The sequence below is a fragment of the Pelobates fuscus genome, chromosome 5 (assembly GCF_036172605.1).
Source record: "Pelobates fuscus isolate aPelFus1 chromosome 5, aPelFus1.pri, whole genome shotgun sequence".
Taxonomy (NCBI): Eukaryota; Metazoa; Chordata; class Amphibia; order Anura; family Pelobatidae; genus Pelobates; species Pelobates fuscus.
The window spans coordinates 166,221,706-166,244,673 of NC_086321.1; the positions used below are offsets into that span (position 1 = coordinate 166,221,706).

The following is a 22,968-nucleotide window of genomic DNA, read 5'->3' on the forward strand; positions in this document are numbered from 1 at the left end:
AATATATATCACAAAAGGAATCCCAGCTAGCTTGTAAATATCTGTTGTGCTTAATATTCTGTGTACTATGCTAGTCCATTGGTGTAGAATCTATACTGTTGCTAAGTCTGCTCCTGAATTCCATATCAAGTTCTTGTGGTCAGTTAACGTGTGTGAAGGTCACCTTTAAACTAGTACCCTGACACCCATCACAGCCTGGACTCAGATGGGATTTTGGTCCAAATGAATAGCATCATTATTGCAGCTATTCATAGAAAAATTACAAGTAACATCTCTGCCAGCAGTTATTGTATTAAGAAACCGATACATATATGGTTTCTGTTTTACACTTTGTAAATAATAAAACTGCTGTTAGACTTTAACAAATAAAAAAGAAAGTTTAATTTGCAATTTTAAAATGACCTGTATTTTTTTTTTTAATATTTTGGATTAAAAGCAGCATGTCAACAGTGTGCATTTAAGATGCATGCACTGTACATCTACATTTTGTTTGTTTGTGTGTGTATATATGATATTTATTTATTATTAATATTATTTTGTATACCAGTGATTTGCAGCCAGAGTATGGATGCTTCCAGTTTTTAACCAATCGCCCAACTAATTAAACCTGAATATAAAGTTATCAGTACTACACAATAAACCCCGAATCCCAGATGAGATGCATATTGCATTGCTGGTCTTTCTGGTACTGAACCAGTTACTCTGTGATAGATGCATACACTTTTTTTTTTATATAAACAAGGCAGTCACTTTTAATAACCATAACAGACAGCTTTGGAAGTGTTGTCATGTATGCAAACTCACACAGCCCTGTAAGATTCCCACCACTCACTTGTAATCCCTCTCTCTCTATCATCATCTCTCTTTAGGAAATTATACACTTAAGGGGGGACACACCATAAGCATCATAATCAATTTAGCTTATTCTTACAGGCATAGGCAACCTTCGGCACTCCAGATGTTTTGGACTACACCTTCCATGATGCTTTGCCAGCATTATGGGTGTAAGAGCATTATGGGGGATGTAGTCTACAACATCTGGAGTGCCGAAGGTTGCCTATCCCTCTATATAGTAAAGTGGTTATGGTGCAAGGCCCCTATGAGTGGAGGATTTCCCCAACAACCAAAGCACACCTCCTCAGCTTGGGAGGCTTTGCCCTTCTCACTATATGTCTAAAATATTTGTACAGGTAAGTGCGATTCAGCCACAGTGAATTGGTGTTAACTTTTTTCAGTGCAGACAAATTAACACAGGTGATCCCTAAAACAGCTGCGTGTGTCAACTTGGCAGCTTTGAAATTATTATTGGCTAAGCTCACAAGTTGTCATTATCAGTATTAGTTTAATCCAACCTGGATGCAGTTATTGGCTCAAAATGCTGGGACATTGACACCCTATCAATGTCATCCAGGTTGGTCAAAATTGACAGTGATAATGTAAAAAATGCCTATTTAAATCATATAGGTACCACATTCTACTCCTTTTATTCCAGTGTGTCTAATTTTGGATAAGGGGACTATATAAATTATGAGGATGGTAAAACTTCCTTTTGTGACATCACAGGCAGATGTCACAGGGTTTTGACTTTGAGTGCTGAAGAATCCCAAGTATTTGTCAAACAGCTTGTCCTTGCATCATAAACATTCTAGTAAACTGCAGTGCTGTTTTGTATGGCATAGTTTGTCTCTATAAATTGCAGAAGTGGACATTAGAAATCAAAAGTTAAAAAAAAAACATTATTTATTTCATGAAATAAGATGCATGTCTAATATTTAATTTATTTTCTCCCCCAAATGCAGTGGTTTAACAAGGACACATGACATGTGTGACATGTCGTGATTCCCTTTTATTCCAGAAGTTTGGTCCTTAAGGGGTTAAAACTGGTCAAACAATTCCCATAAATCTTCAAAAATAAAGTTTACTTGCATTATATTTTATATTAAGTTTAGTTTTTTTATTTGCAATTCTTCTTGATGCATTGAGATGGTAGTTCAGAAAATAGCACACAAATTTACAGGGAATTGCAATGTGAATTTGATCATGGGGCGTAAAAGGCAACTGGGTGTGCACAGAAAGGTAAGTTAAGACAATTAATAAATTAGATGAAAAGTCCAAGACACTCTTACATCAGAGAGAGGGAGAGAGAGGTAAAAAGTTCTTTCCCTGTATTATTTTTATCTTCTGATCTATGCATCGGCAAAACTGTAAAAATTACAAATATAGACATAATTTAGAAATGAATAATAATCTCTCTCACAAGTCAATGCAAGTCACCGCCAGATTCTTCTCACTTGCACAAGTGGTTCTCATTAATGTTTTTTGGGTTTATATTTATTGCTTACATGAATGTAGCTTGTTATTATTTTTTCATGTAATATATCTGTTTATTAAAAGAACACTTTGGCGTTTCAAGCACAAACATGTATCCTAATGGTAGAGTGTTTTCCTAAGTATTTAGATTAATGGTCTTCCCTTAAGTAAAATAAAAAGTTCAAAGTACCTTTAGTCCCCTGACTGTCGCTCCTCCACTGGCTGAGATCATTATTACAGATGACCTCAGCCAATCCTATGCTTACCCATAGGTAAGCATTGGGGGGCTTGTGCGCATGCTTGGCAATTGACGCACTGCACCAGTCAGCATCTCTTCATAGAAGTACATTGGCTCAATGCATCTTGGGGGGAGGGAGGAGGGATTAGTGCAAGACATAAAGCTAATAGTAATAAGTAAATGCAGTGGTAGCAAATATCCAAGAGTCATTTATCACACTTAAAGGCCCACTTACTAACCATCGACCTGAAAGGATGATCTCAACAAGAGGTGTACAGGCTTCAGAAAAAATCAGATATGCTGCAGGCTATGTGAAACAATATTTATTATTTTTTTCTGAAATATTTTTGATCATACATGCATCTTACGTAGTACATGCATACAAACTCAGAACATTTGAATTTAATTTAATTATCTCTAGGGATCTACAGAAAAGATAGGATTAGGGCCTACTAGGGAAAGCATAAAAGAAGAAACATATACAAAGGTGTTTCACATTGGATTAGCCAAATTGCTAGCAAATGTATGGATGCAATGTTTTTACTTGTAGATCTTATCAGTCTGTGCCATTGGTATAGCATTATAGATTGGTGGCGTCCATGGCCTTCACACATAGTTTTAAGTCCACGTTTTAAAACAAAGTTATACCAACATGTCTAACTTGTACCCACTTGCCAATTAATCATGGTATACTGCATTATCTTCCTGATTCCATATTACAGGAGGTGAAAGCTGTCTTCAAGTATGTGTTATACATTTGCTTGCAATTTTGCTAATGTATATATTGAATCTATACATACTTATACTTCGGGTGAACTGGTAATCCATACTATTACTGGTTGCCAGAATCACAATAGACAAAAAAAAGTTTATCTGTGTCTGTGGAAATCATGGCATGATCTAAGAAATGAATGACTCCTATAATAAATTACAATCCATGCTGTCTGATTTGTGAGTTTTTAGAATGTAAGCCATTAAACGCAGAAAAATGATTGATAGAAATTACATACTTTCCAAATGTCCCTATTTAAGAGGGACAGTCCCTATTTTGGGCCCATATCCCTCTGTCCATCTTTACCATCCTAATGTCCCTCTTTTCCAGGAATTTTATATTGTTGGCAATAATTCTACCAGTACATATAGTGAAACTACAAAAAAAAATCTGTTTAAATGTCAGTGTGTGTAAATAGGATACATCATTCTTGTTCTAAATGGCATCTTAGTTCCATAAATTGTAATTGGTAAAGGAATACTATACGTACCCAGGCCACTTAATCTCATTGAAATCCGTTTTTAACCTTTTATTTGCCATTGGGACACTAAAGTGTTAGGAATGCAGTTTTAATTCTAACACTATAGCTAATTTTTTTCAGAACAGCTGTGCCCCTGGCCACATCCCACAAACACCCGTACAATTAAAGGGAAACTCCAGTGCCAGGAAAACAATCCGTTTTTCTGGCACTGCAGGTCCCCTTTCCCTCCCACCCCCCAATCCCCGGTTGCTAAAGGGGTGAAAACCCCTTCAGTGACTTACCAGAGGCAGCGACATGTCCCACGTCGCTGCTTCTCCCTCCGCCGCCGTTCCTCCTCTGCATTACGCCCACCGGCTGGGGAGACTTAATGCGCATGTGCGGCAATGCCGCGCATGCGCATTAGAGCTCCCCATAGGAAAGCATTGAAAATTTCAATGCTTTCCTATGGGAAATTGAGAGATGCTGGAGGTCCTCACACAGCGGGAGGACGTCCAGCAACGCTCTAGCACAGGTTTCCTGTGCTAGAAACCAGGAAGTGCCCTCTAGTGGCTGTCTAGTATACAGCCACTAGAGGTGGAGTTAACCCTGCAAGGTAATTATTGCAGTTTATAAAAAACTGCAATAATTACACATGCAGGGTTAAGAGTAGTGGGAGTTGGCACCCAGACCACTTCAATGGGCAGAAGTGGTCTGGGTGCCTGGAGTGTCCCTTTAAAGTGTTCCTCTTTGTCCATTTGAAATGTTGGGGGGTATGAACTGATACAAAATAATTCCATGAAATGTTAATCTACATTAAGCAGTTTACAATGGATATAACACAACACTGACACATTCAGCATCTTACGCTGGTTTTCCAAAGGATTTTTCTTGCCTCCGAAGAATGCAGATTATATATTTGCATTTAAAAATTAGCTTTTTTTTCTTTACTAATATGTATGCCACAAATGCTATTACTTCCTAATACCGGACTCTTAAAGGACCACTCCAAAAAGCTTGCTGAAATGCTTTAGGGGTTAACATCGCCACCTCTTTCATTCTCACTTTATGTTAGTGCCAATACTGTACCATAAACTGATTTTATGAGATCTTAGCAGCATAAATGTATAAATGTGTACATGAAAGATATTTTACATATATTTACTAATGTTGTTCCAAAAAGTGTGAATCTAAAGGAACACTCCATGCACCATATCCACACACACAGCATGTGTCATCAGGACTCTCTCAGCAAGTGAGAATGGTCCTCTGTAGAGCTAAGTGGATTCTCCTGAAGGACAAGGCTGGAACTAGTGACAGTGTCTGGACATTCCTGGTGCCACAACTGCTACAGCAGGCAGTGGTTATGGTGCTTAGAATATTTATTTAATTGACAGTAAATTATTATCATGTGTTTATATTCTGGTCACTGACTTTATGTTAGTTTTTCTCTAATTAACATTAGGTATATTTTTTTTATCCTGAGTCTCACAGCTCTGCCGCAGCCTATTTTTTCCATTATGCCTATCAAACCACATTACTATACGATGGCTGAAGAGCTCCAGGCCACTACAACTAAAAACGGCGTTTTTAACCCTTATTATCGGGTTAACCTACCCCCGTGGGGACCCCATAGCATACCGGCACCTAAATGGGGCGAAAAACAAAAAAACTTAAACCGGACAAACCCAGACTGGACTTACAGATCGACGAAATCTGGCGGAAGGCCCAGGGCGCAACTAGCTCCGGAATGGCGTCCATGCATGGAGGATGCTCGGATTTCTACGAGGAAACTTCCGATGAAGCGGAGGAGATGACCCCTCCGGCCCGGCCACATCAGACACCGGATCGGAGACAGCCCCAGCCAACCGCGGTAAAACCTACACCGGTAAGCATGGAGGCAATCAGAGACCTGATGGCGGAACACCATCAAAAAATCTCGGCCGATGTGGCATCGCTCAAGGAGGCCTTGCAGGGCATAGACGGCAGGCTAAGGGTGGTGGACACAACCTTAGAATCCCACGGAGGCCTAATCAAGGATCTGCAGCAGGCTGTTGCAGAGCTTAAACAGCAAAACGAAAAAACTGAGTTGAAACTCGCCACGTTGGAAAATAACCGCCGCCTGAAACATTTGAAGATCAGAGGCGTCAAAGATGATATACCTGATGCTGAACTGCCCCACTTCGCACGCAGGCTCCTCTCAGCACTGCTGACCCCGAAGTCTGCTAAGGCAGTGACGCTGGAAGGCCTATTCCGCATCCCAAAGCCTGCAACAGCCCCGGCCACAGCTACTAAAGATGTGATCCTTCAATTCCAAACCCAGAGGGACAGGACCGCAGTCCAGACAGCTGCCAGAGAACACCCAACTTACCTTTTTGAGGACATGAACCTTGAGTTCTATGCGGATCTCTCTGGGGCCACCCTGGCTTGGAGGAGAGCCCTACGACCATTTACTGCTCACTTGCGCACACACCATGTGAAGTACCGCTGGGGCCCTGCGCACACCCTGCAGGTTAACAAAGGCGAATCCACGCACACCATTAGGTCCCTGCAGGAAGCAAAGTCGGCCCTGAGGCATCTAGGCTTACCCCTGGACATACCTAACTTGTCTAAGCCTCCGACGAGTCTCCAACACCCTTCACGCTGGGCAACTGCCACCGCTCCGGAATTTGTCCCCAGGCGGCCATCGGACCTACCGGCAGACGCGGCCACAACCTGCACTTCAAAGAAGTCTGAAGGTGCCATAACCCAGGGCTCTGGCCCGTACACACGGGAACTCTAACCCGAACAACTACCTGCATTTCCGAGACTCCTATGTTCCCGGTCCCGAAGGTTCAAGTGACTACCTATGGACGACCACTACCAGGGCAATTACCGCCCTATCATATACTTAGCCCCTCAGGACAGTCGGCTATTGGCACCCGATGCTCCCAAACACGACACCCATCACGCTGAGCCACGGATGACATCAGGAATCGGCTTGCAACTCCTTTTATTTTTATTTTTATTTTTACTCTTATTTTTATTATTATACCAGCGCCCGTCCGGGTGAGAGAGCGGGACTTATTAAGTGCATATGTTGTTGTTTTTTTTTTTTTTTTTTTATATATACGCTATATAACTTGCGATGGATATGCTCCCTTATCTTAGTCCTAGCTGTAGAACAGCCTGCCATCACACATCTCACACTACCCCCTGGCTTGGAAAGCCAGAGGTACCGCATGCACTTAGCACTGCAGGCCCAACCCTTACACGCCACAACCTGGCTATTGCTTAGCCCGCCCTATGCTAACGCCTCTCACGGGCTTACTGTAAATATCTCTCACTGCATTACTAGCGTAGCTGACCGATCCCCGGACGTCACAGCCTAGTTAACGTCAGCTTGCTTATGTCATATAAACACACAAAGCCTCTCATGCAGTTGCTCCACTGCCAAAGACCATCCGGCAACACTCACACCTGCCTTACTAACGTGCTAGACATGCCATCTACCCTCTTCCTCACTCTCCCAGACAGGGCACAGCAACACTAGCGTTAACAGCACAACTCACTACCCGGGTCCAGACGTTCCCATACACCCACACTGTATTTAAGCATTGTGATAGCTGCCCTTAATACTATTATTCTACTATTATTTTACTAATTTTCTCACCCATTACGAGTTGTATATATGCTTTTCTTTAACTTCAGTTTATAACCATTCAACGTTTATGTATTGACTGTTTCCCTCTCAATTTACAAAAAAAAAAACAAAACAAATGCTAGTATTTAATTGCCCTAAGTCTACTTGCTGGTCCTAAACCATAGTACTCAGTTGTGGGCCAATGTTACCGCTCTATGCGACACACTAGGCAACTGCTTTAGACCACTGGCTCATGCAAGCTTTCCACCTACTCGCTCTATATCACAGATATGTAAACGGAGCCAATGCAATTTTTCTTTTGATTGTATTTTTATTATCTTCATTTTCTGCAACTTAATTGAACAACATCACTATGCAACTGACTATACAAATTCTTTTACGCAATTGTTCAACACAACTCATATGTGTACCCATAAACGTTGTAAACTCCTCCTTACACTTAAATGTAACCTGTATTCACACACTAACCCTTGACGCAGCATTAGACTTTTATGTATAGATAGCAAAGCGGTGATATGTAGGGGGGTGAAAATGTTTAACTCTTACCTGTCGTTATGTTTTGCATTGATTCGTTAACAATTTACACTGCTGAGAACAATGCCTAGACACGTCTGCCTAGCCTGATCATCACGCATTTAATAACGTGCTGTTAACGTCATACCATATTTGTGTCAAAATGTGATGTACCTGAGTTTTTATATGGCGACGTAACACTGTCGAAGTTTTATAAATCTTTAGCACACTGTTGAAACGGCGGACCCCATTAGACTCTCTCATAAAACTAAAATGTGCGGTATAATTACATGCCACGTTATGTTTCCTCTGTTTGATGTATTACTGCTTGTGACCGCTGTTGTGGCTGAACAAGCTTTTTGTTATACCACGCACAACCAAAATAAAGAATTTAAAAAAAAAAAAACCACATTACTATACATAAATATTTGTCCCCAAAAGAAAATTAAAGCAGAATGTCCTCATTCCCTCACAACTTCTCTCATTCCCTTACCCTAGTAAACACTACAAGATTGGGGTGAATAGTGAAGCAGAAGTCCATAGAAAAAAATGCACTTCCCACTGCTGAAAAGGACCACTCCATAATGTTCTACGCATGCTCTTATGCATCAACAGAGAAATGCCTTACTCATTTAGAAATTCCTTACATGGATTTAACTAAATTACATGGCATGTAGTGTAAACTGTCAAATAAACATCAGAGAATATTATAAAAAGGAAGAAACACACACATACACACACACACACACACACAAAAAAAATCACAAACCTGCTTTTAGTTAGCTTTTAGATTGTCTTTTTTTTATTAAAGAAACAAGTATATCTTACATTGATTATACAATTTTGACTGGCCACAGGCAAAACTCACTCACTGTAGCCCAGGGGTGACCAAAAGGTAGATCCCCAGATGTTGTAGAGCTACAACTCCCATGATTATTTGAATGCCTTTAGAATGGTTTTAGGATGACAAAATGATCATGGGAGTTGTAGTTTTTAAACATCTGGGTATCTACCTATTAGGCACCCATGCTGTAGCCCCTAAAACATTGGTAGCCCCTATTTTTTGAGTGAAGTATATGGAACTTTGTCTGTGTTATTCTCTGACTCCTATAAATATCACACACAACTCCTACATTTATCTAGCTCAACTCTACAAATAATTGTTAACCTTGGCGTTAGCACTTTATCACTGACAAAGTAAACTATCTGTCCTTTCCTATTTTTGAATAATTTACAAATAGTATTCCCCTTTAACACTGAAAAATGACATTCAAGCAGATGTGTAAGATAAGAAACCTCGAACAGCTGTCATCCTGCTCAAGCTTTAACTAGAAAGCAGAGACAAGTCTGAATGTGTAAAAACATTATCCCGAGCCTGAAACTCTCATTGCCGTGTGCATTGTATCGATTTCACTGTGTAAAGGTTGCCAAACATATACCTGCCGTGTGTATTATATTGATTACACTGTGTAAAGGTAGCCAAACATATACCTGCCGTGTGCGTTATATCGATTACACTGTGTAAAGGTAGCCAAACATATACCTGCCGTGTGTATTATATCGATTACACTGTGTAAAGGTAGCCAAACATATACCTGCCGTGTGTATTATATTGATTACACTGTGTAAAGGTTGCCAAACATATACCTGCCGTGTGCGTTATATCGATTTCACTGTGTAAAGGTAGCCAAACATATACCTGCCGTGTGTATTATATTGATTACACTGTGTAAAGGTAGCCAAACATATACCTGCCGTGTGTATTATATCGATTACACTGTGTAAAGGTAGCCAAACATTTACCTGCCCGTTGCGTTAAATCGATTACACTGTGTAAAGGTAGCCAAACATATACCTGCCGTGTGTATTATATCGATTACACTGTGTAAAGGTATCCAAACATTTACCTGCCGTGTGCGTTATATCGATTTCACTGTGTAAAGGTAGCCAAACATATACCTGCCGTGTGCATTATATTGATTACACTGTGTAAAGGTAGCCAAACATATACCTGCCGTGTGCGTTATATCGATTACACTGTGTAAAGGTAGCCAAACATATACCTGCCGTGTGTATTATATCGATTACACTGTGTAAAGGTAGCCAAACATTTACCTGCCGGTTGCGTTAAATCGATTACACTGTGTAAAGGTAGCCAAACATATACCTGCCGTGTGTATTATATCGATTACACTGTGTAAAGGTAGCCAAACATTTACCTGCCGTGTGCGTTATATCGATTTCACTGTGTAAAGGTAGCCAAACATATACCTGCCGTGTGCATTATATTGATTACACTGTGTAAAGGTAGCCAAACACATACCTGCCGTGTGCGTTATATCGATTTCACTGTGTAAAGGTAGCCAAACATATACCTGCCGTGTGCGTTATATCGATTTCACTGTGTAAAGGTAGCCAAACACATGTCTTCAAACATTCATATTGAGGACAGGATAGGTTCTGTAGATAAGTGGTTCTTTACCTATCTGTCAAAGTATGGATCTGAAACTCGTGTTGCCTTTTGTTTGTGTTTCTATCCTGCCATATATCTTCAAAAACCCATACATAGGGATGGGAAGATCTTTACATCAATGGCTATTAACCCCTGGATCATGTTCTGAATTTATTGTGCGCAGTTGCCATTGCCATGTGTTCGTACTAATGCTTTTTAAGCTACGCAGAGATAGCCACACAAATATCTGCAAAAACTCATATATTTGATTCTCTAGAATGATCATGTCGTTTTTAACACCTCGGTTGAGACCTAAATTTGAGTGCCCATGCCATTTCAGTGGGTCCTCCGCTGGTTAGATCATGCTCATCAGAAAGTATTTTGGGTATCCTGGAAAGTAATATTTAAATGTATTTGTGCGTGTCTGGCAGTGCATATCCTTATGCATCTGTGAGGGAATATATCTGTTTGTATATTTATTCATGACTGCACATGGAATGCATATCTGTGTCTGTGAGCATATGTAGATATATGTTGGAGCATATGTGTATGGCAGAGCTGCTTGTAGTGTGTTGTTTGTATAGGGTGGGCTGATTGTAATGTTGATGTGTGCACTGTGTCTATGGCCAGGCTTTGTTTTTTGTTATTGGAGCATCCTTAGAGGATTACTCAAAGCACCTCTATAGTTTGCATTGTTTCACGACAAGAGTATATGGAACCCCATAGACCAGAATTAGAAGCTACTGAATAATGCATGTTCCTTCTGGTCTGGGAGGGGACTTTCTGAAGCTAACAGCAGTTTCAGGATCTGTGACGGTAGGTATAGTTTATATTTTCATTTGTTGCAATTTCTTCTTTTTTTTGTTGTTGCTTATTTTAAATACATTTTATTACATTTAATACATACATTATCACAATGCACTAAAGAATAAAAGGTGAGTTTTGTTTCCCTTTAAATCCTTGGTCACTGCAAGAAGTGAAATAATGCAAATTATGTAGTAAAAAGAAATCAAAGTATGACAGCTACACCTGAATAGAATATACTGTTTAAAATAGTGTCTGAGAATCATGTAAAAATTATATATATATAGAAAATAGAAATATCCCCTGCACTCACGCTTAAAGTCAGTCCAATGCCGGGCGCACCACCAGAGCTCCAAATCATGTAGAAAAAAATATGAGGAAAGGCTGCTCTCCGGACTTTAAAACATCAAACTTTTATTTAGAAATAGTTAAAAACGACCAACGTTTCGGTCCCCGCTCGGGACCTTCCTCAGGGTCAAATAGAACAGCAGAACAATACAGTACAATGTGACAGTGACGAATATATACTCAAATAATCAATTGGTTACTCACTCAAGGTGTGTTTCCGTGGATTCCCGCCATCACCCTGTGCTCTTCCGGGTGTGCGCGCGCATACACATGCGTCACTTCCCTTCAATTACGTATCTACGTATTGGTTTACCCGTCACCCTGGAAACCATATCAACAGAACGGCCTGTTTGTGAAAACGGGACCGTGATCCACAGAATGAACGATACTACAAGTATATTTACAAAAAAAGTGCATCTAAGTGCTTATAATTAAAATGATCTATTGACAGTGAAGGAGGATGTGCAAATCAATATTCATGTAGTTAATGTTAATGCCAAAAACAATGTGCATTAACCCCTTAAGGGGAATGTGGGTAATTATATATACACAAAGTGTATCATAAATGGAGTAGTGGAACCGCTACTATCTTCCTATTAAAGTGCTAGTGACAAATATAAAGTGCTAATGACCTTACACAAAACTGTGCAAATCGTGCAAACAAAGTGCAATGCCCATGCATACAGTAGCTTAAAGTGTAAAACAACTGTGGATACCAGTGCATTACAATAACTCCGACATGAAACTACAACTAATAGACATACCCAATGCTTTCTATCACTAATTTAAAAAATTTTTCATTAAAAATTCTTTTCAATTAAAAATTCCTAGCCAGCTGTGAAACTTCATATAAACGAATGATAAGTATTGTTTTCATTTAACCCCATGGGAGCCACTGTATTCAGTTGATGGATCCAAAAAGTCTCTTTTTGAAGGAGCATCTTTCCTCTATCTCCACCTCTTCGGGGGGGAGGAATGTGGTCTATACCCACAAACTTCAATGATGCCAGTGGGTGCTTCTTTTCCAAAAAGTGCCGTGCAACCGGTTTGTCTGATTGTCCATCCCTATAGGCTAACCTGATACTCGACCGATGTCCTCTGATCCTTTCACATAACTGTGTCTCCGTCTTGCCTACATAGTGGAGGCCGCATGGACATACCAGTTTGTATACAACAAACTGGGTTTTACAAGTAATGGTATGCTTGATATCGTAGGTCCTGTTCGTATGTGGGTGGTTGAATCTCTTTGCTGGAATCATGTGCCCACATGTCACACACCCAAGGCATCGTACACTCCCTCGTATGTTGTGTTTAACTGCACCTGAGTAGCTCTCCACTGGATCTGTACGAACCAGTATATCCTTGAGGCTTCTGTTCTTCTTGTAACAAATGAGTGGCCTCTCTTTAAAGATTTTTGGCAGGGTGTCGTCCGCTGAAATCATTTTCCAGTTGTCTTTGACAATGGCTGATACTTGGCTAGATGAATTGTGGAAGGTCATAGGGAAGACCAATCTCTGTTCACGTTTCTTAATTGGGAGCGCCGGAGCCAAACGAGCTTTCAACAGTGCATCATCCAACACGTGAGCATCATATCCTCTTTCCAGAAACTTTTGGGTCATAACCCCAAGTTGTATCTCGGCCTTGTCTTTATCTGAATTGTTGCGGATCACCCTCTGGTATTGGGCTTTCGGGATTGATTTTATCAGGGCAGCGGGATGAGCACTCCTAGCATGTAACAGAGTGTTACGGTCCGTGGGCTTGGAGAATAATGTGTGTTGTATGCCATTATTGCCATATGAAATTTCAAGGTCCAAATATTGGACCCGGTCTCCACTGATGTTCGCTGTAAACTGTATAGGTAGCGGAAGAGAATTCAATTCATCAACCATGGTGACCGCTGCCTCATGTGTGCCCCGCCAAATGATCAGCAGATCGTCGATATACCGATAGTATCCAATGATTGAATGCTGGTATGGAATCAAGATATTGATGGTTTCATAGACGTACATGTACGCGTTGGCATACATGGGAGCCATCGCCGATCCCATCGATGTACCAGCCACCTGTAAGTACCACTGGTCCTCAAAACGAAAGTAGTTGTTGTAAAGGATAAGTGACAATAACTCCAACACAAATTCAATAGGCGGTCCCAGATAGGTGGAAGATCCGTGTAACACCTGCCTCATAGCTTCAATGCCCCCTGTATGGGGGATCACCGTATATAGGCTTTCCACGTCCATCGTTATAAAAATTGGAGCTGTGTTGTTGAGGTCCAACTTCCTAATTCTATCCAGTAACGTTTGTGTGTCTTGGATACAAGTGTGGAGCTGTTCAACTGGCCCCTTAAAAATGAAGTCAAGCCATTGGGCTATCGGTTCCAGTATGCTGTCAATTGCCGAGACAATGGGCCGTCCAGGGGGTTTATTAGGATCTTTGTGTATCTTGGGGATACTATATATGACCGGAGTGCGAGGGAATGGTTTGTTCAAAAACCTGTATAGCTCCAGACTGATGAAGTCAGCCCTAAGGCCCATCTCTAATACATCCTCAATTTTTCTTTTAATCCCCAGAGTGGGATCACTTGCGAGGGGGCAGTACGTATTCACATCCTGGAGTTGTAGTTTCAAATCCTCCGCATAATCCACATAATTCATAACGACTATGCCCCCTCCCTTATCCGCTTGGCGGATAATGATCGAATGGTCCTGCGCAAGATTTTTAAGCATAGAGCGTTCATGTTTGGAAATATTGTGTAACTTCCCCCTTGGATTCGAAAAGGCCTCCTGTGCCATTTTAGATGTAGTCATCAGGAAGGTCTTAATGGATGCTCTGGTGGATTGAGGATCAAATGTAGATTTTACTCTAAATCTCTCAGATTTTGTGGGCATATGGTGTACTTCATCTTTGTTACTGGTATGAAAAAATTCTTTAAGCCTCATGTTCCTGCCCATGGTAAACAGCTCGGTACTCCATTTAAAAGAGTTGGCATAGCTAGTAGGAACAAACGTGAGTCCTTTGCTAAGGATACTGATTTCCTGGTTGCTGAGCTGTCTGCTATGATACACTTTGTGTATATATAATTACCCACATTCCCCTTAAGGGGTTAATGCACATTGTTTTTGGCATTAACATTAACTACATGAATATTGATTTGCACATCCTCCTTCACTGTCAATAGATCATTTTAATTATAAGCACTTAGATGCACTTTTTTTGTAAATATACTTGTAGTATCGTTCATTCTGTGGATCACGGTCCCGTTTTCACAAACAGGCCGTTCTGTTGATATGGTTTCCAGGGTGACGGGTAAACCAATACGTAGATACGTAATTGAAGGGAAGTGACGCATGTGTATGCGCGCGCACACCCGGAAGAGCACAGGGTGATGGCGGGAATCCACGGAAACACACCTTGAGTGAGTAACCAATTGATTATTTGAGTATATATTCGTCACTGTCACATTGTACTGTATTGTTCTGCTGTTCTATTTGACCCTGAGGAAGGTCCCGAGCGGGGACCGAAACGTTGGTCGTTTTTAACTATTTCTAAATAAAAGTTTGATGTTTTAAAGTCCGGAGAGCAGCCTTTCCTCATATTTTTTTTCTATATATATATATATATATATATATATATATATATCTTATCTTACAAAAAAAACTATACGATGCTAACTCTATGCTTATTTGAATTTGCTTCAACCTGTAATGTGTATTTACATATATATATATATATATATATATATATATATATATATATATATTCATCTATATCACAAACAGCAACAGGTTATTAGTTCGGAATTTGTGAAACTTCATATTTCAAGGCATCTGTCTCGAAAAGCTCTGTATCTGCAAAATAGATTGCTATAGGGCTTAATATGCAAGCGCTGCAGTGTGACCATACTAGTAAAATATTTGCCCCAGGGACAGAAGCTTGGAATGTCTCAAAGTTTTTGCTAACGTGTATCTCTCCCGATATTTAATGGTGGGGGTCAACAATCAGTCATGGCAGTAGCAGACTACTCTATACGAAAAAATAATTGAATAAAACATATTAATATTGAAAAATAAGAAATATTTTTATGCTGACCTTGACACTGCATGTCCAAAAGTTAATTGACAGTCACCTGGAAGTTACTGGAAGACACAGGTTTCTAAACTGGCCTGTTTTGCCACTATAGCTGTATATTGTACGCTCAGAGCATAGTTCAGGGATAGGCCACCTTTGGAATGCCAGATGTTACGGACTACATCTCCCCTGATGCTTTGCCAGCATTGTGGGTATAAGAGCACTGTGGAAGATGTAGTCCACAACATCTGGACTTCCAAAAGTTGTCTACAGCTGGCATAGTGTTTAGCGTCTTATGATTATGAATTGGTTCAAAATATGAAACTGTCAATGCCCCCTAATCTCACTAATGTACATTATGTAGATAGAAACACCAACAAAAATACAGGTAATAGGACGAGATATATTGAGTACCTCTCTCACAACAGTGAGAGGTAGTGGCAGCTTATTTCTGATATTATTGGAGTTGCCCATGTTGACTCGCAGCTCATGGATAGGTTCAAAGTTGTTGCAAATCATTCAGCGGTTTCTAGCTGTATATTTAATGTGAATAAGTTGCCTAGTTTAGTAGAGTTTATGTTTTAAATGAATACAGGATCCTTTGGTAATCGTATCTGTACAGAATAAGAATGCCCCTCTCCCAAAGTACTACTGTAAGGTGCAGTGATTAATTGAATTTGCATTTAAAAAAAGACAGAAAAGACAAGCATTCATTTTGGCCAACTAAGAAAATGCAGTGACATAGATTTCTCAATTTAGAGAATTTATGTTAAACATGATGCAGTGATTGATTGCTAATGCATAGTATGGACAAAAATCTACCCAGTACTGTGGATATTTATTTCTAAAATATTTTATCAGGAAGGATACATTGAGATTTGTCTCTTTTTCAAGTACCGGTATGTCCTGGGTCTACAAAACATTGCATCGATGCAATAGGTACAATAAAATACAAAGACAATATTAATACACAACACAAATACAACATTTTACGTAAAAAAAAAAAAGTGTTTGATCTATGTTGGCTGAAGGAATATTCCCTTAGATCACTAGACCACTCTCTGCAGAAGAGGGAGAATTAAAGATTTACATTTTTATGCCTAGAATATACAAGGTATTTGTAAACGTGACAATATTTGTAAAGGAGGAAGCTGAGTCTCTTCTTCTGCATAAACTTATTTGAGTAACAAGAAAAAGACTAAAAACTTAAATTATGGAAGAGTATTCGGATACAAAAGCACTGATTTTAATCCAGACACAAAATCCATCTGTACAATTGCTGAAGATTCACTTGGCCCAACCAAATTACAATTGGATTAGGCTTTAGTAAATATGAGAATTCAGCCATTTTTTTTTAAACCGGATTTTGTCTACCTGGACAAAATCTGTTGTTTAGTGAATAACTCTCTATATGTTTGAGTAGAGGTGACAGTGTGATCACTTGGAGCCTTGGATGATTATTGTTGAAGTGTGATGTAATTCCAGTAAAATACAAGTTTAGCAGGCTAAGATTGCCACAAGGCATATGTATGTATATGTGTTTGTAGTATCAGTTAGTTAATTACACGTAGCTAAGATACTGTTATCACTGTACTGACCAGGTGCAGGAATGTAAGAACTGGAATTACGCGTCCCTCTCCTTTGTATCAGATGAGCCACGTGGTTAGACCGGATGGATGAGTTTAGACTCTATTTATTAAATAGGTTAAGGGTATGTGTGGGTGTAGTTAATTGTGGGAGGAGCTACAGTGCTATATAAGGAATGTACTCTATGTATTCAGTACTCAGACTTTGCTGTATTTTGGTGACGCTAGTCCCTCTGAGTCCCGATCGGTGATCCAATAAAGAATCTCTTCCTTCCTGAAGAAACCTGTGTCCATCTCTCTGTGCTTGGCTTCCGTCAGTTTCTCCGGTATCATTTGGTGCATTGGCCGGGAAGCTCATCGTTCAACGGTAGCTGAGAGGCAGAGGCGTGAGACGGTCTATCTTTGCCCACGTTCTCTACGGCTGCACCCCTGAACTTCTGCGTGGACCTCCCTTCGTCTCGGCGCCACTGGTCTGTTGTCCAGGAGATCATCGGCCTCTACGTGAGAAGTGCTGGGGTGTCCCCGTCGATGAGTGTGAACTCAGGTTCAGGAACGAGGAGGTAAGATAACTGCTGTTTTAGACGGCAGGACCCGCTAGGGGTATACCGATTGTGCGGTAGGCCCAAAGGGGTTTTTGAATCTGTATCTGCCCCCTCTGTCGGAGGGAAGGAGCGAAGGCGCACCGCTCGATCGAACGCTCTTTAGTCAGACCGTTTGATTTGGTTAGTCAGGCGGGGTCCAGGTGTAAGATAGCCCTAGCCGGACACCGGTGTCTTGTCTAGACTAGCGTTCTAGGGTGTATATTACGTTCGCTAGGTCGGAGGGACCGGGAGACTAAGCGGCGCCTGTGTAAATTCGGTTCGCTAGTTCTCATCCTATCTGGGCTAAGTGGGAAGGCGTGTAAATTTGGAACCCACTAGACTTTTGATAGTGCGACTAAGAGGCGCCTGTGTAAATTCGGTTCTCTAGCTCGCTATATATGTGGTGATTGGGCAGTGTGGCTAACCAAAACGGGTGTATATAGTTTTAGGTAGTCCATTCAAGGTACTGGCCAATAGTTTAGTTGGGAATTGTAAATGTGTTAACGATTGTTTTAGTAAAGTGTATATCTTGTTAGATAGCGCGAGCTCAGCCGTCTAGCGAGAGTGTTAATAGTGTGTTGCTGTATTATAGTGCACGGTACCATAACCCTGTATATTTACTGACATTATATAATAAGTACTAATCATTGTCGTCCATTGCATGTTTAACACCATAACCACTAATAATTGTATTGTGACCTTAACTTGTGCTTTGACCTATGCTAACCGTACTGTAACCGCTATTTGTAAAAGACGATGTTACTGGGGTGTGTTATAGACGGGTAATTCGTATATAGAGAATTATAGCGTGGGTGACTGTATAGTTACGCCAAAGGGCATAATATTGATTATATAGTGACTGGTGTAACAGCTGTGTGTGTACGGGAATTCCCTGAGTGTTTATTGTTATTGTGTACGTTTCACTTGGTAACCGTACCACGTGGTGCTGTTGCCAGAGGAAACGGGTGTGACTGTTGAATAGTACGCGTGTATAGTATTCGTTGTCGACGACGTTCCATTGTTAAGTATGGGTGCGTCGCAGTCAACGATTCCGGATCCCTTAGGATGTATGGTTAAGAATTTTAAAAAGGGATTCAAAGTTTGTGATTTTGGGGTAAAGATGTCTCCTGTACGTTTGGTCACTTTGTGTACTAGGGAGTGGCCTACTTTGGTTGCGGCATGGCCGCCACGTGGCAGTTTGGATCCAACTCTGGTACAGCGCTTACACGTGGCTGTATCGGGTAGGCCTGAACTTTACGGCCAGTTTCCTTATATTGACTGTTGGAGACAGGCCGTAAATGACTCGCCAAAATGGCTCCAGACATGCCACGAGGAGCAGTGTCGCCTCATGGTAGCTAGGACTTGCTCGTCCACTAGGACTGGTGTTAGGCCCATTTTGGACACGCCCCCTGAGTCCGAGATCCCTTTGCCGCCCCCTTACTTTCCGTTAAGAAGAAGTGACGCAAACGCAGGAAGTCCTGCACCCCTCCCCTCATTACCCTCATCCACTTCCGCTTCCTCCTCCAGTACAGGATCCACCCCCCCTCGTACTAAATCTCCCCTTCCGGAACCAGAATCCACCCCCATTAGAAACGAATATCCTGATTTGGCGCCACTTCAGACTTCCGGTCAAGCTTCATCTAGCTCGGCTCGAAGTGTTTTATTTACGACCTTTTCCCAAAACCGACCTCCCACATCCCCATACCCTATCTCTCCCCGACCGGAACCCATGACTGACGCCTCTCTACGTAGCCCCATCCAAACCCGACAGTTGACTGGTGCCCAACAATTAAAGCACTATCAGATGCCTCTTCGTCTGAATCCCGGGTCAGCTTATATCGATGCCGCAGGTCAAATGGCACACGCTGACCCAGTCTTCGTATATGTCCCATTTACCACAACCGATCTTTTAAACTGGAAGACCCATAATTCCTCGTATACTGAGAAACCACAAGCTATGACTGATCTGTTCACCTCAATAGTACAGACGCATAATCCGACATGGGCTGATTGCCAGCAGTTACTAATGACTTTATTTAACAATGAGGAAAGGACAAGAATAAATCAAGCAGCCATTAAAGCATTAGAGGATAGAGCCCGTGCTTTGAACCAAGCCAATCCAGCAGCATGGGCCGCGACACACTATCCCAACACCGATCCCGATTGGAACGTAAATGGTGCTGATATGGTTCAACTCAGAGCCTATAGAGACGCTATAATTGCTGGCATGAAAGCCGGAGGAAAGAAAGCCATTAACATGTCGAAGACAGTTGAGGTGATCCAGAAAAGCGATGAAGCGCCCAGTGTCTTTTATGACCGATTATTGGAGGCATACCGCTTGTATACCCCCTTTAATCCGGAAGACGCAGACAATTCCCGAATGGTTAACTCCGCCTTTGTCAGCCAAGCATACGGAGATATTAAGCGCAAGCTACAAAAGTTAGAAGGGTTTGCAGGTATGTCCATCACCCAACTAATGGAGGTAGCAAATAAGGTCTATATGAACAGGGATACAGAAAGTAAGAAAGAGGAAGAGCGCAAGATGCGTAAAAAGGCTGATATGCTAGCGGTAGCGATCGCAGGCGTAGATAAACGGGGCCCAGATAGAGGCAATAATAGATGGAGTAGGGAGCCTTTGAGTAGGGATCAATGCGCGTATTGCAAGGAAGAAGGGCATTGGAGGAACGAATGTCCGCAAAGAGAGCAGTACGAGAGAGACCAACCCAGGGCAGGCTACGGAAACTTTAGAGGTAGAGCGAGAGGTAGAGGAGGCCCCGGAGGGAGTAATGGTTATAGAGGGAGTAATGGGAACAGAGGAAGTGTTAGGGAAGACAGGTATATTCCAGCAGCGCAAAGGTCCCGCGATAGAGAAGGTAGGGACTTTGTAGGATTGGCTGACACTGTCATGGAGGACTATTGATACCGACCGGGCTCCATCCCCCTTGGTCGAGCGGAGCCTATGGTCGATGTATCAATAGGGGGGAAAAGGAGTGCGTTCATGATCGACACTGGTGCTGAACATTCAGTGGTGACTAATCTAGTTGCTCCTCCATCTGGAAGGACTATTACTGTGATAGGAGCAACTGGAAGAAGTGCTGAAAAACCGGTTCTTAAAAGTCGACTCTGTACATTGGGAGGCCACGTAGTAAAACACCAATTCCTTTATATGCCTGAATGTCCAGTCCAATTGCTGGGACGTGATATGCTATCAAAATTACAAGCGCAGATTACGTTCCTACCAAATGGAACAACATCCTTAAAGTTTAATGGACCTTCAGGTATTATGACTTTATCCGTACCAAAGGAAGAAGAGTGGCGACTTTATACAGTGTTGACTAGCCAAAACCCTAGGAGTGATGAGACATTGTTTAACATACCAGGAGTTTGGGCAGAGAACAACCCACCAGGACTGGCCCGCAATATTCCACCAATAAAAATTGAACTGAAACATGGGGTTTATCCAGTGAGCCTAAGACAATATCACATTCCGCAGAAGGCTAAGAAGAACATCCAATCCTATCTGGATAAGTTCATACGGTATGGTATCCTAAAATTCTGTACTTCCCCCTGGAACACCCCATTGCTGCCTGTTCAAAAGCCCGGTACAGATGAGTATCGACCTGTACAGGACTTAAGAGCAGTCAATGATGCGGTTGTTAGCATACATCCAGTTGTACCCAATCCATATAACCTGCTTGCTTTAATTCCGGGCGGGGCTACTTACTTCACAGTCTTAGATCTCAAAGATGCCTTCTTTTGCCTCCGAATTGCCGCAGAAAGCCAATGTATTTTCGCTTTCCAATGGGAGAACGCTGTAACGGGCTCAAAACGCCAAATGACTTGGACAAGACTGCCCCAAGGGTTTAAAAATTCACCTACCCTATTTGGTTCAGCTCTAAGTCAAGATCTACTGGATTTCGAGTCTATCCCAGGAGAATGTGTATTGTTACAATATGTAGATGACTTGTTGATAGCAGCAGTTACAAAAGAAAAATGTCAGCAAGCAACGCACGATCTACTACATATTCTCTGGAAGGCAGGATACAAGGTGTCCAGGAAGAAGGCTCAGTTGTGTTTGCCAACTGTCAAGTATCTGGGATTCCATATCTCTGAAGGTCAAAGGATTATGGGGCCAGAGAGAAAAGAAGCTGTCTGCCAAATACCAATACCCAAGAATAGAAGACAAGTGCGAGAATTCTTGGGGGCAGCAGGCTTCTGTAGGATATGGATTCCCAGCTATGCGATACTGGCAAAACCTCTGTACGCAGCCATCAAAGGTACAGAGCACGACCCCTTCTTATGGACCCAAGAACAGCAAACGGCATTTGAAGATGTGAAGAAGGCTTTGATGAGTGCCCCAGCATTAGGTCTACCTGATCACACACGACCATTCTACTTATATGTACACGAGCAAAGAAGAATGGCTGTGGGAGTATTGACACAGTACTTGGGATCATGGCAAAGACCTGTTGCCTACATGTCTAAGCAACTGGATGCAGTGGCCAGCGGACTTCCACCTTGTCTAAGAGCCGTAGCTGCAGCCGCCCTGCTAGTAGCTGAAGCCGATAAACTCACTCTGGGTCAAGAACTTTATGTACGAGTCCCACATGCAGTACAGACGTTGTTGGATTACAAAGGAAATCATTGGTTTAGTAACAGCCGTATGACCAAGTATCAAGCAATGTTGTGTGAAAACCCAAGAGTGCATTTAGAGACTGTAAACACCTTAAATCCAGCTACCCTTTTGCCGCAACCTACTGAAAGTCAACATGATTGTTTGGAAGTAATGGATGAAGTATTTTCAAGTAGACCAGATCTTCGTGATTTTCCCATCCAGAACCCCGATGTTCAATATTACACCGACGGCAGTAGTTATGTGAAAGAAGGGATCCGCTATGCAGGATATGCAGTGACAACAATAGACAAGGTGATAGAAGCTCGGCCACTGGCGAAAGGAACATCAGCACAAAAGGCAGAATTAATAGCACTAACACGAGCGTTACAATTGGCTGAAGGTTTAAGAGTAAATATCTATACGGACTCTAAGTATGCGTTTTTAACCACTCATGCCCACGGAGCTTTGTATAAAGAAAGAGGACTACTGAATTCAGAAGGCAAAGAAATCAAGTACGCAGCTGAAATCCTACAACTATTGGAAGCAGTGTGGGAGCCGAAAGAAGTCGGTATCATACATTG

The 22,968-nt window shown here is 41.6% G+C and overlaps 1 protein-coding gene across 1 annotated transcript in view; it reads left to right on the plus strand.

The window, feature by feature from the left end:
* The window catches only part of LOC134611083 (clustered mitochondria protein homolog), a 64,595-nt gene that overhangs the window by 427 nt on the left and 41,200 nt on the right, over positions 1-22,968 (plus strand). The window lies entirely within an intron of this gene.